The sequence below is a fragment of the Labrus bergylta genome, chromosome 21, assembly GCF_963930695.1.
Source record: "Labrus bergylta chromosome 21, fLabBer1.1, whole genome shotgun sequence".
Taxonomy (NCBI): Eukaryota; Metazoa; Chordata; class Actinopteri; order Labriformes; family Labridae; genus Labrus; species Labrus bergylta.
The window spans coordinates 16,817,054-16,831,141 of NC_089215.1; the positions used below are offsets into that span (position 1 = coordinate 16,817,054).

The 14,088-nt window shown below is 41.9% G+C and overlaps 1 long non-coding RNA gene across 1 annotated transcript in view; it reads right to left on the reverse strand.

Moving 5' to 3' along the window:
• Positions 1-555: 555 nt before the first annotated feature.
• LOC114920537 (uncharacterized) overlaps positions 556-14,088 on the reverse strand; it is a 21,601-nt gene continuing 8,068 nt past the window's right edge. The window contains exon 3 of the long non-coding RNA XR_003808857.2: positions 556-2,710. This is a non-coding gene — a long non-coding RNA (uncharacterized lncRNA). The remainder of the gene's footprint in view (positions 2,711-14,088) is intronic.

Below are 14,088 nucleotides of genomic sequence, written 5' to 3' on the forward strand. Positions count from 1 at the left end.
CCCGCTGCAGTAGCGGGGCACTTATTAGCGGGCTGGGTCTCAGGGACGACAGTAATTAAGAGATGAGATGGACTTGTGCAGTCCTCCAGGAGAAGGCAGTCTGCTGCAGCATCCCGACTCCCCCCCCCCGCCTCCTTCTGGAATTAGGGGCCCGCCTCGCCTCCAACAACTGTTCTGTTTATATAGCAGGTCAGAGAAAACAGGGCAAAACAGACACACTGTCCTGTGCGGGCCTCCTTTACACTACAGTATCCTGAAGTGTCAAACCCTGTTCATAAGTTTTATAGAACTCGTCTCAGTCTCATCGTCATTGAGTCCCTGGATCATTTCATGCACACTACACTAAGTTGTCTAAATCTCTCGTATAGTATGGCAGATAACAGTTATAAAGCTTATTTTATGCTTATACTAGTTAAAAGTCTGAAATATATTGTATTTTATATGCACTCATATGCGTGATCTTCTTCTTTTTTTTTTTTTCTTTTTTTTTTTAAGATTTTGTTTTTGGGCATTTTCTGCCGTTATTGGAATGACAGGACAGCGGATAGAAGAAGATGAAGATTTACTTTATTGATCTCCACAAGGGGACATTCTGTTTTTACACTCTGTTAATGAGTCACGCAACAGGGATGTCATGGTGAGGGGGCTGACCACAGTGGGCACTCCTGAGCTGGTGGTGGTGGGAGGTTTGGTACCTTGCTCAAGGGCACCTCGGCAGTGCTCAGGAAGTGATCTGGCACCTCTCCAGAAACCAGACCAACGTCCAGATTTGGTCCGCACCGGGACATGGACCGGCGACCCTCCGGTTCCCAACCCAAGTCCCTACAGACTGAGTTGGAAATTAGGGAGAGAGAGAGAGAGTGGGGAATGACATGTGGGAAAGGAGCCTCAGGTTAGACTCGAACCCGGGCCGCCCGGAGGACCATACCCTCCACACATGGGGCGCACGCACCAACCCCCGTGCCACCAACACCCCCATGCTCTTCTTCTTGTCTTTTAACTGCAGCAACACTTGAATTTCCCCTCTGGCGATCAATAAAGTATTATCTTATTCTATCCTATCTTATGTTATCTCATGTTATCTTGTGCTGTTTGAACCTGGACTGTATAAAAAAACCGTTTTATGGACTTTTGCCTCCAAACGTGGAGGCATGGCTTTCCTCCAATTTCCCTCGTTGGTGTTGTTTTATGCAGACTGTTGTAAAATCCACAGACACGCCTCTCATAAAGTCATATGACAAATCGTAAACTTTTTGATTTGCTTGCTTGGAGTTGCAAAAAACAAAAACAGTCTAAACAGGCAGCTTAGTGGCTTGATAAGCTAATACCCCTATGTGTGGCAACTTTGAATGAATGCAACATTAAATAAGATCTGATACCCAGATCAGCTACATTACAAGGCTTAACTAGTAAAGGATCATGGGTCATAATACCCGAAAATATGAAATCCCATGAAAAGTATGAAAGAACAGTGTGTTGGAAAAGAAACATGAAGGTTATTTATTTCAGAGTTAGAGAGAACAAGCCGAGTGAGAAGAGAGGAGTCATTTTTCTGTAAGAAGAAGGAGACGTGAGGTATTTTCTGAGCAGGGGTTCAGCCCATGACAGAATGACTGTATAGCACCCAAAGGTGAACGCAGTAAATCACAGGGATGGCGGTGTGGAAAGTGCAGCGTAGATTTTACTTTATCATCCGACACACAGAGTTTGAGAGACTAAATTCCACCTGCTGCTACAGGCGTCGTCCCTGCTCATGTGCTCAGTGTCTCCTCATACACAGAGCTACTTCCTCTTGCACAGCTGAACCTACAAGCTGACTCCTTGTAGCTCCGAGTCCAACACAGACAGACAGAAAGAAAAAAAAACCCCATCTAGTCATGGTTCACCTTGGTCAAAGACACTGAGAGGAGCTGCTGCTGAATACTCAAACAGATATCATGCAGAGGAAAAGCAAATCAATCTGTTAATCAATCTGCTCGGACAGAAATGACTCTCTGCTAACCAAGCGACATCACTAAAGCAACATGATTAAAGAAACACAGATATGATTTAAAGTCTGTCCCCCTGTCTGTCCAGGTTCAGCTCACTGGCTTGTTTATGATGCACAGCTGCTCTGTGAGTGTTGGGGGGGGGGTGAGGGTCTTCTCCCGTATCATCGACCTTTCGGGCCAAGCACCACCTGACGCCCCCTCTTATTTCCTTCCCGAACTTGAGCCGACTCATAATGAGGAAACCCTGTCCACATTCCTTTGGTGTGACGACACCTAATCCGTATATGTCTGTGTTTGTGACTCGCTAATGGACTTGGGCAAGAGGCTCACAGCGTCACTGGGCTACTGTGCTAAGTAGCATGTAACACCTCCCCTTCCCTCCCCTCCCCCATACACACACACACACAGTCTTGCAGAGAGATCAAAACAGGAGGAGAAGCTAAACCTGTTGGTTAGTTTTCTGACAGAGAAGTTAGTGCCTTGAATGAACAGAGAGGGAAAGAAAGACCAAAACTACATTTTAAATCAATGAATTAAATGAGGGGCTGCACAGTGGTGCTGTTGTACGACGGCTCCTGGTTCAAATCCCCGTCGGACAGGAGCCTCTCTGTGTGGAGTTTGCATGTTCTCCCCGTGCATGCGTGGGTTCTCTCCGGGTACTCCAGCTTCCTCCCACAGTCCAAAGACATGCGCGTTGGTTTAATTGGTTTCATTTCTCCCTGTGGATCCATAATTGACACATTAAAGAAGAAGACTGGGTGGGACCAAAGTTAAAGCAACATATTTGACAGCCACTGGCTACAACAACTAAATATTAGCATTCAACAATTTATACTCGGTAATAATGACATTTCACTGTGTCATATGATATAATGCTCCAACCAGTCATCTGTTCCCCTCATGTCAGTCAACCTGCCAGTCTCCATATTCGGTGAGTTCCACTGATCAAAAGATTTGTCATGCGAGAAATCCTAAATCTGATGAATATTTCAACAGTGCTCTTATGCCAGAGGCTGCCATAATAGCATATCTCTCTGTGGCTTTAACGTCTATCTGCTGTGTTTCTTGGAACGTACTAGAAGTCCAGAGTCTATTTGAGGTTTATGTGTAGGTTGGAATGGCGATCGGTCATAATATATTAACCTCTCTCTGCGCTTCAGGTCCTGTGCACTCTGCACATGTAGGAGTGTGAGAGAGAGGGGGAGAAAGAAAGCATGAGGTAGTGGCAGTGGGATGCTGTGGATGTCCATGTATCTCTTACATAACTTCAGACTTAATATTTCCACAATCATCTCTCTCTCTCTCTCTCTCTCTCTCTCTCTCTCTCTCTCTGTGTGTCTCTGCTTGGCCATCAGTGTGTATCCAACAGGGCTTTAGATACAGATTCTCGCAGGATTACCTTAACACCCAGATCACCCCTCACACACAATTACAGAAACGCACAAACATGCACACATCCTTCTCAGCCTTCCAACACACATTAGCCCCACACTTTCATCTCAAATCCCTCCGAGGTCAATCAAAAAGTTCCAGGTCACGAAGTTATGACGTTGGGGTGAACATTGTATCGTACTCTTCCCACTGGCTGAGGATTACACTGGCTGACAGCGAGGGGACTTGTCTCTGGTGGGGACAGTTGTTAAGGGTCAGACATGGTGGACTGAATTACCCTTCTGCACACAAACACACACACACACACACACACAAACACACACATGCAGCCTTATTCTGCCCTCCATTCCACTGAAATCTTCTACTCTCTTTATCTTTCTTTAAAGGACAATTTGAAATAATTACAGTTCAGGAATTGTTTTCACATTGTATGAAATTAATCGCTGAGACAAAGTCAGCAAGTCCTTCAACCTGAACAATAAAACCATCTGTTTGTTTTGAGTCTCTGAAGCTAATGTTCTCTGACTTAAAAAAAAAACCTGTTATGGACCAAGTCTGCTTCAATTTAAATCAACTTCATCCATTGATTGTCTATTAATATGGACAATGTGTCTGCGTCGCCTTCCAAAAGTACAAAAGTGAAGCCAAAATACTCCAGTGATAGGTGATCACATGGGGGCGTAATTTGGAGCTTAGACATGCGCAGATTGGAGCTTAGTAGTGGATCCACAGCGTTGAAGCCACGCTCCTTTTGCTAACTGAAGGAAAATGGGAGTTCCCCAAATGTTGCAGCCCTTTCTTAAAGCCACCAGCCTGTTTGGACAAAAACAGATTTCAGTGGTAATGTGTGACACATAAATACGTAAATGGTGTGATATGCAATGATGTGCCAAGATGGCGCCGCGGATGGTACTGCGCTCTTCCATACTTTTTCTAATGTTATATACCTTTGTACAAAGAGAGCACAGTTCACCAAAGTTAAATTCCTTGTGTGTGTGTGTGTAAGCATATCTGGCCTATAAAGCTGATTCAGATTCTGAATATTGTGTATGCTTGCTATCTTAAACACCTACTTCACATGCCAAACTAATCACTGAAGGTGTAAAAGCGCTTTGAGTAGTCAGAAGACTAGAAAAGCGCTTTACAAGCTCAAATCCATTTACCGTTTACTAGCCCATTTACACAAGCCGTACCTCACACATCTATTCCGCGTGATGTCACTGCGTTTTGATATTCAGCTATTAATTAATAAAATGTGATTGCTTAAATATGATGGCTGAAACTTGAAAAAAATGGAAAGAAACACAGGTTGTATGAGATTAGAATAATCCATCCGCTTTCTCTCGGCTTTGTGTCAGGAAACATTGAAGACTCTGATGGTACCCTTCCTCTCTCATGTAGAGCAGCTCCTTTAACAACTATGCTAAGTTGCTGATTGTAAGATTCAGAGCACAGTTCTGCTTACAGACCCATATGTCTTATTCAAATATTCAGATGATTTATGTTCTCATTCAACATGCCCCCCCCCTTCCCTATTTCGCTAGTTTGCAATTCTGTTCCTCCCTCCTTGTTCCACTGAACACTGCGGCCCCGAGGCCACAAGTACTCTCTGCATAGTTGGTAGTAAAAGCAAAACGCAGTCAAATCTCGTCCTTGCACAGTCAAGGAGAAACATGACAAGAGCACAAACACCTGTGACGCACAGCGCACACTGCTCCTCATTGAGGTGTACCCTCTTCTACTCTGACTGGAATAGCTTTCACTTTTTTCCCTTCATCCCTTTTTCTGCTTTCATTTCTTCATCTTAAAAAAAGACAGAGAGAGTTGGGAGCTGGGAAAGGCCTTGAGTTTGTGGATTGAAGAGACAGAAGAAAGAGGAAGTGTTGAAAGCATGGCGGGGCTCTAATTCACCTGTTTTGATGCCCTTGCATGTGCTAATGTGGTCTTTTATGGATGTATTGCCACAGTGATGAGGTGTACAGTGTTTACACAAACAGGCCGTGTGCGTGAGTGAGGGAGAGAGAGGGGAATTGTGAGTGGCTGCATCAGGCTCCTGTGTCTGTTTGAGTCCATGTCATATAAATTATTGAGAGTTTTGCTGCATATGAGTGGTAATAACTTTTCCATTACGGGCTTGTTTCGGCCTTGAAGGCTCATGGATTTCAAGAGCTGACAAGCAAACAAGTATCAGGTCACATTTCTGTGTTCACATGTTTTTGTGTGACCCAATGTTCACTCGTGCAGTGAACCCCAGTGAGTGGTCAGCGTTTTGGGTTTCCAGCTTCATGTGATTTATGCATAAAGACTCTGACACATGGACACGCAAGTCAAAGGACAGGAGAACATCTGTGACTCTAAAAATGACTGACCCACTTTTACACATCTTCTTCAAAGACACAACGTCAGCGAGGGCAAAGATTTCTGGGTCGGTTATCCAAAACTGAGAAACTAGACGGTCATAGTTTTAAAATGAATGCACCTCCACTCATTTAAACAACTGTTTACTTTAGGGCGGTCAAATTATTACGTTTTTAAAATTATGATTAATCCCTAAATTTCAGTTGTTAATCTCGATTAATCACATTTTTAATTGCATGTTTAAAATTCCAGTTATGACAGTCGGGCTTTTATTCAGCCTCACCCTGTTTGTTCAATCTGTTTACTTTTACAAAACCTTCTGCTCAGGCGATTACTATTAGTGAAGTCATTTAAACTTCTTTCAAAACAAACAATGGAGGCTCCTCCTGCTGGTGTTTTCTTTGATTGGCTGTTAAACAAGGGTTAAAAATGGTAGAAATGGTAATGGGACTTTAGCTTGTATGTACTAAAGCGTTTTTAACACTGCAGGTCACACCTACACATTCACACACTGATTGCAGAAGCTGCTATGTAAAGCCATCAGTATTAACTAATCCATTTATACACATTCACACGCTGCTGATGCAGCAGTGAGAGCGATTTGATTCAGTGCCCAAGGACACTTTGACATGTGACTGTAAGAGCTGGGTATCCAACCTTTGACCTTCCTTTTGAGATAAGACCCATTTTCCCACTGAGCCACGGAAATCTTCATAATAAGGGGCGCTGCTGAGTTGACTGATACGTGGGCGAGTTGTAGCTGCTTGCCAGTAGGATAAAAACTCTACTTGTCTTTGTTACTATTGACCAGAAGTTACATACAGTAGAGTAATCATGTCTAATATGGTGACCGGCATCGTTCTGCTTTAAAATGCCTCTGCTGAAACCAATGGCGGATGTCACTAAGTCCACCATCCATCCATCCATCATCTATACCGCTTTTTCCCATTTGGTGTTGCGTCTGGCTGGAGCCGATCCCAGCTGCCAATGGACGCAAGGTGGGGTTCACCCTGGACTGTCTGTACGCTATCAATCACAGGGCGTCACTGAGACTACGTCCACATTTATATAGTCTATGCTCCAAACAGTCTGTTGCCAGTTAGAGTTCCATCGTTCATAACATCAAAGGCAGTATCTGTGATTTGGCGATACAGATTTGAACAACTTTATTAAAATGATGAGTTAGAATTCACAAATGTTATTTGTGAATTAGTCTACAATTTAAAGAGTTATTTTTTACTAAATGTAAATCCTGTAGTTTACTCGTGTTTGTGAGCTAATACTGCTGGTCTTAATTAAGAAAGCTGCTGAACTGTTGCTGTATGTGCTGCTCTGATAAAAACGTCATGTAGATTATAATCAGGTACATCGTCGGTAAACATATTCACTTTGTCAGGTCGGTTTCGCCCGTTCGTCTTGACTACGGACAACACAGAGTTCGTTTTCACCGGGGGGTCGGGAAGGCGGTCGGAGTAGCAGAGGGAATCACTCCCATGATTCCCCGCTAGCCTCGACATTATCTGTTGTTATTGTTTTGATTGACAGCCCCCTGCCGTGGATTTGACATACTGTGCGTTAAACACTTCAGTTTTGGAGGCTTTATTTTATTGTAAGTGGCTGATTTCTTGTAAATCAAAGGGCTGAACTCGTCACTTGTTATATTAAACATCGGCATGATACTTCCCTTTCAAAAAGAGTTCTTCAGGTAAAAGAATGAATATATTGGATGAGATCAGAAGAGCAGTGATGATGCTGGAAACACATCATTCTGTTACAGGACTTTATTCATGGATCAATTTTGCTCTTTGTGGATCAAAAATATTTACATATGTGTAAAAAAAACTTAAAAGAAGCTGGTTTCATTAGTTTTGGCGGCTGGAAAGACAACTGTCACAAAAATTTGGGAGGCATAGAATAATCCGCCTTTGTTTTGTGTCCGCTGCTGACACGCAGTCGAAATGAAGCGACAGCTCTTTGAAGTCACCCTCCACATTTCTATCACGAAGGAACATTTCTTGAAATGCGCTCTGCTCATCCAATTACAGCAGGGCCTCCGCAGACAGGCAGCATGGGGGGAAAAGGGAATACTGCGATTTCATCATAGACTCATCCTTACAGGGATCCGTCACATTTGTGATTCACCTTGTTGCTGCGCTGTTTTTTTTGTCGGACCATTCCCTCAGAAGGCTGTCAGCCTCCATCAGACGCTCTGTGAGCCTCTGGGAGCTCAACTCTCTGAGGAGACCAGCACTGTTTTGTTTATCAAACCAAGAGCCAGCAGCTATTTATTTGGCTTATTTGGAGGTGGCACTTAGACAGTGAACTGATTTATTTTTTTGACACTGAAGATAAAACCACAGAGGAGGATTGGACTTCTGATGGCTCTGTTTGAAATGATGCCTTTTTTGTTTGATTTCAGCTCGGTCAGCTGATATATTACGTCATCACAAACTACATGAACTAACTACTACATGAAAAAAAAATATTAAGGCAAGCTCAAAGTTTAAAAATGTCATAAACAAACCTAACCTGATCTTGTATCTCTACATTAGAATTTCTCAGCTTGCCTCACCCTCTCTCACAACATTTCAGAGCTGATGGATGAAACTTGAACTTGAAAACTAAAAAAAAATTATTGATGACTACCAAGTCACCAGAGGCTGCCTTCAACATCTTTCATGTATTCAGACACGCACGCAACAGTCAGTCCAAACTTCTCTGCCATAACAGTTCCAGACTCACACAACTAAAAGTTAAGTATGAAGTGCTTAATTCATTTTGAAAGCCTTATCTTGAAATAGAGTTTGAATCTTCAAACTCATCAGCTGATGTCTTTTAGCTTCTATAACCGCAAATTAAGTACAATACTGAGCTCGTGAGGAAAGCCGTAAAAGACAGTAAACATGTTTCTAAAGCTGTTTTCACATATGCCTTCCTGATAATATCTAGAAAATTTCAGGAGGACTGTTTCGGATATTCTCCTGACCTGGTTGTTCACATATGCTCTTCACAGCTGGAGACTATCCCTGTCAGACGGTCGCTCGAGGTTAATTCTCCAGATAATATCCTGCTGCATGCTCACATCAGCTCACTCTGACTTGCTATAAAATACTAGGGGTCTAGCAGGAGAAGTCTGAGTGAAAAATTCCGCTGTTTGCGTTCTTTCTGCAAATATCAGGAGTTTTTCAGGAGATTTCTGCAAGTGTGATAGACTATAAGACCTTTTTTATACTTGAAGGAGGTGAAAAAAACAAATGAGAACAACTCCTGGGTAGCTGCTTTCTTTTTCTCCATGCTCCAATAAGCAGACTGCTGCATCTTGTTAAGCTGTCCACCTTCCTGTTAGATTTAGCAAGATATGTAAAGTGCTAGGCTCGTCTATGATGAAAATATTGGCAAACAGGCAAAAGATGTTATTAGGGGGCCTATAAAAGTAAAAGATATCCGGACCATGTGGAAGCCATTGTTTTGATTATTTTACCAAAACTAAAAAGTATGACACATAGTGAGCTGCTTCATTTATTTATATATTTTATTAGATCCAGTTGCTGCAGTGTGTTTGATCGTAATAGCTCTGGATGGGAAAAATGTGGAAAAAACTCAATGCAGGAGTTATTTGGACCGATAGTCTTGCCATGCTTGTTTGCTAAACAAAAGAAAAGTTGCTTCTGTGTTTCAGCTGTGACTAGAAACGTTTTTTTGTCTTGTTTATAAAAAAAAAAGGCATTTAGTCGATGTTGAACCAAGCAAAACAGAACCAGCGAAGCAATGTTACCATGCAACATAAAGTTAGGGGGGTGGGACTTAGGAGGGATCAATTACAACAGATAATTTTATAGGTCTAATGAGCCACATGCCTGACTGCTCGCGCTGTTTAATAGCAAGAGCTCTTTAATCAGGACAGTGGTGCTTTGCATGAAAATGAAACCAATAGAAATTAGCATGACTTGGCGCATTAGAGTTATAAAATGCATGTTCTCAAAGTCATTCCCTGTCCTTGGGACTCCAGCTACATACTTGATCTATTTCAGTCCAACCATATTTGACTGATTTTGATATGTTTGTGAGCTGGTGGAAGAAGGCATTGAAAGTTTGAAGTAGAGGTTTTCTGAACTACTGCGCCCTCTGTTCAACCATATTTTTTGAAGATGTTATTGGATGTCTTTTTGGTTGCAACATTTTAGTGCATATGGTGGGTTTAGCTCTTGAGCAGCAGACTGGAGTGTGAGGCTGAGGTTTGAGGCTAAAACCAAGCAACAGAAACAACACTGAAACTGGGACATGAGCAAGATTTTGGGAAGGATGTGATTTCTGAGGAACATGCTGCAGGGAAATGACAAGAACAGATCGTCACTGTTACTTACTTGAGGAGGTGACAGCTGTAGGATATTGTTTTAAGAATTTAGGGCCCTTTTGTGGTGCTGCAAAAAATATGAGAGAAAGAAAAACAATTTTTTTGCTTTAATGTTTGTGATCTGATACTGTGGTTCACCATGAAGACAAGCCCCAGGCCTGTCTAGACCTTCACACTGGGTAATTCCAGTGTGTAAGAACAAGGACTGTTAGGTTAAATGTTCCTCTCTGCCCTGTGAACAGAAAAAGAATAAAACAGAAAGTCACACTCTAGCTTTATTCCACCAGATTCCAGTTTGTGCTGCATTGTGAGCTATTGGTACTACATTTTTAAACAGGCTGTACAGATGTTTATTTCTGCTGTAAAAACGAGCATTTTAACATAAGACAAGAAGAAGATTTTAAGCCTAAAGCAGCATAACTAGGAACTGAGCCTGAGCCATCACCATAAGCTTTACGAAAAAGGAAAGCTGTAAGCCTTTTACTTTTAAAAGTAGAGAGCAACATCGCAGAATTCACAAATCTCCCTTTTTTATTGTAGCTACTAATTTAAACCTTAATTTTAATCAACCTAAAGGGTTGTAGAGGTCCTTTCATTGTAATTCAAATGTAAAACGCTGAACATCTTCTCTGCTAATCACAGTATACGATTGGCTAACCTGACCTTCTTTGGCTATTTCACACTTTCTCTCCATCTCCCATTCTACCTAAAAAACATAGTTCATGTTAGAGGTTTTGCTTGAGTTCTATTAGAGAGGAATTATCCTTAAAAGTCATGCTTCCTCTGCCCACCTAATATGTAAGCGACAGACGGGTTATAAGCCTCAGAGCTTTCAGATGGTTTATTTTAGCTGTGCTATGATGGTGTGCCAGCAGACTGGGACTGAGGAAAACACTGCAACTTTAAAAACACAAATGCATGCTCCAGCAATCCAAGCGGACATCAAACACTGCTGCCTGTTATTACAGTTTGCACACAGGTAATGTTGTCATATAGTGTTCTGTGACATTCTGTCATGAGAGCTTAATGCTGTGCACAGAGAAGTTCTGCATGAGCCATGAGTGCATGAGTGTGCTCAATAAACTCAGGTCTTTAGCAGGGCTAGGCTCCCTGGCTGGGTCTCTACAACAGCTGGCTGCCTCATTCAGATCTCTTAGTGCTGCTCCAGGCTGCTGCCATGATCCCCATTAGATCTGTGGATGTGCAGATTATAGATATTCTCTGTGGGTTTGTCCTCATCGGGGCCAACCGGCGCTATAATCCACTTCCTGTCAGAGTTTGTAGCCCGAGCCAGATGAGCCAGATGTGATGGCTGTGTGTATTTATCACTCAAATCTTCAAGTTTTTGGCATGCAACATCAAATTATGCATCTTTTCACAGAGATTGTTCTGTCCATAGTAAGCATGTTAACCATCAATTCAAACCTCCCCTGTAGGTCTAATACAAGAATGTCAACAAACACCTCAGCACTCTCCACGTGTCCATCCTCTGGTGGATTGAAATCAGCTGTCAGGGCCTCTAACGTCCGTCTCTACTACTATTGATCACGGTCTGCTCCGTTGGCCTGTTGGGCTACCTAAGGCCTCCATGATAATGCACAATCTCACCGGTGTTCGCTCATAACCTCTATGACTCCTGTAACCATTAACTTCCAACTCCCAAATGATAAATCAATTTCAATTACTCCACATGTGATCAGTCATATTCTCATTAATGTCTAAAGCGTTGCCTACAGCTGTGCGGGGCCGATTATGACTGAGGCTTCCAACTTAAATAGCTTTGTTCCTCAAGTCCTTGTAATCCATCTTTTTTGCAGAAGGGGCTGGTTGAGGGCGACGCTGTCTGCTGTGTGTATGTCAGCAGAAGGTTTTGGGTATCTTGTGCCATGACCTAAGACATCACTGGCAAGAATAGGAATCCCTGTTCCTTCTGAGCTATTAAAAGACAGAAAAACACCTCCCTCACGCTTGGAGCAATCCATTGGTCCCAACGTGAATTCCTCTCAAATGACGGATTTCCTCAGCTGGACAACAGAGGTTACAATTAGTCACGGCAGAAAACAACAGTGTATCACATTACACACTCAGGTCATTAGTGTGCCAAACACCCGAGCGTGTTTATTAGCGAGTCACGTTTTCCAGGTCACTCCCCCCCCCGTCAGCGATCCGTTTGACCACTTCCAGAGATGAAGAGCAGCGAGGCAGAAATACTGTGAAGAGCGCTCACCTCTCATGTAACTGGAGCCTGACATATAGATGAGTCGAACTGCTTCGCTCTGTGAGCTTGACTTTGTTCCATTTTGGCTCCTGACTGCAGATTATCCGCGGCTGAGCGGGCCTGCGTGCCTTCAACGTGCTGTGAGGTCAGGTGAGGCTTTCACAGCATTTCTCTAAATACTATCCTGACCTCTCGTTCATATGGACGTCGAAATGTTCAAATGGAAGAAAAATCAAACAACCAGAGAGGAGAGTTTGAAATAGAGCATGGACTTTAGCTTCGAAGGATCATGTGCATCAGAGGTCAAAGGTCAACTGATTAAGCCTGGGGAAAAAAAACAGGAAGTGAACATGGAGAGGAAGCTGATACCAGCTAACATGAGGAAATAATGTTGTAAGAGTCATAATGAAATGACAATTCTAGTTGACTAGAATTGTCCGGGGTTATTATTATTTAATTCAGAAGTTAAGTCTGCAAATTGGCAAACTTTGAAAGATATTCAAGCCAGGACACTGTGTAAATGAGATTCTTAATCTCAATGAGTTTCTCCTGGTTAAATACATTTAAAATAAATGAATAAATAAAAATGAAATATTAGAACAGACTTATTCACTTATTTAAATATCAACGACACAAGAAATGGTAAGGTGGTAAACTTATTTAATTAATTTAAGCACTCTTTTAAAGTAAAAATAATAACTGAGAGTGAAAGAAATGTTTGAATTATTTGGTAATGATTATTAATAACCAAAGATTTATCATTTTTATTTTTTATCTTATGCTTTCATTGTCTTTTGTGAAGCACTTTAGCACCCTAAGTGATAAATAACAGTAAAGTATAATTATTGTTGTGTATTTATTATTATCATTTAATTCAGAAGTTAAACCTGCAAATTGGCAAACTTTGAAAGATATTCAAGTTTCCGTGAAATTCTAATAAACATTAAAGATTTATAATCACATCTGTGTTGCACTGATTGTCACCTTTATTCCAGTCTGGTTCCAACAACGACCAAGATGAAGTTTTCCAGGTATTCTTGATGACGTTTAAGACATTGTTATTTCCTGGAAATCATTCAGAATTGTTTATGACTCATCCTGCATGTGGGAACAATGCTATGAAATGCTTGGTCAGGTTTTTATAACCTCATTTTGTTTTTATTTAAATGTTTCTGAATTTTAATTCTTCATTAATCTGCCGCCTGTCCCTCCCAATGTTGATCGTTGACCACTGCAAGACATTTGCCATTGCTGGTCATTGTAAAGTTGGAGCGTTTATTGGCATTTACGTTAACAACAAACCAAAATCCAAAGCATCAAACTGGAAACAGACAATAAATTTGGAAGGGTATTCAAGGATGGGAAATGGGCTTGAGTTTGCATAGCTCTTTTGTAGACTTCTGACTACTCGAAGCACTTTTACACCACGTGTCCCACCTACCCATTCACACACTGATGGCAGAGGTTGCTATGTAAAGTGTCCATCAGTATTAACTAATTCAATGCATACAAATTTACACCACCAACAAAGCAGGACCTGGGGATTGAACCCCCAACCTTCTGATTGAGAGACAAACGACTCTACGAACTGAGCCACCGTCGCTGTGAGGATGGCTGCTGTTACTGTGACCTAACCGAAAAAGATGGGAAAATTGGATGCTAGTGTCAGTGGATAAAGCCAGCATTAATTGTTTTAAAAAGGGAGGAAAGAAATACTTGGAAAAAAACTCATAATGCTTACCCCCCTTATTTCACTGCAGATTCTACAATTCACT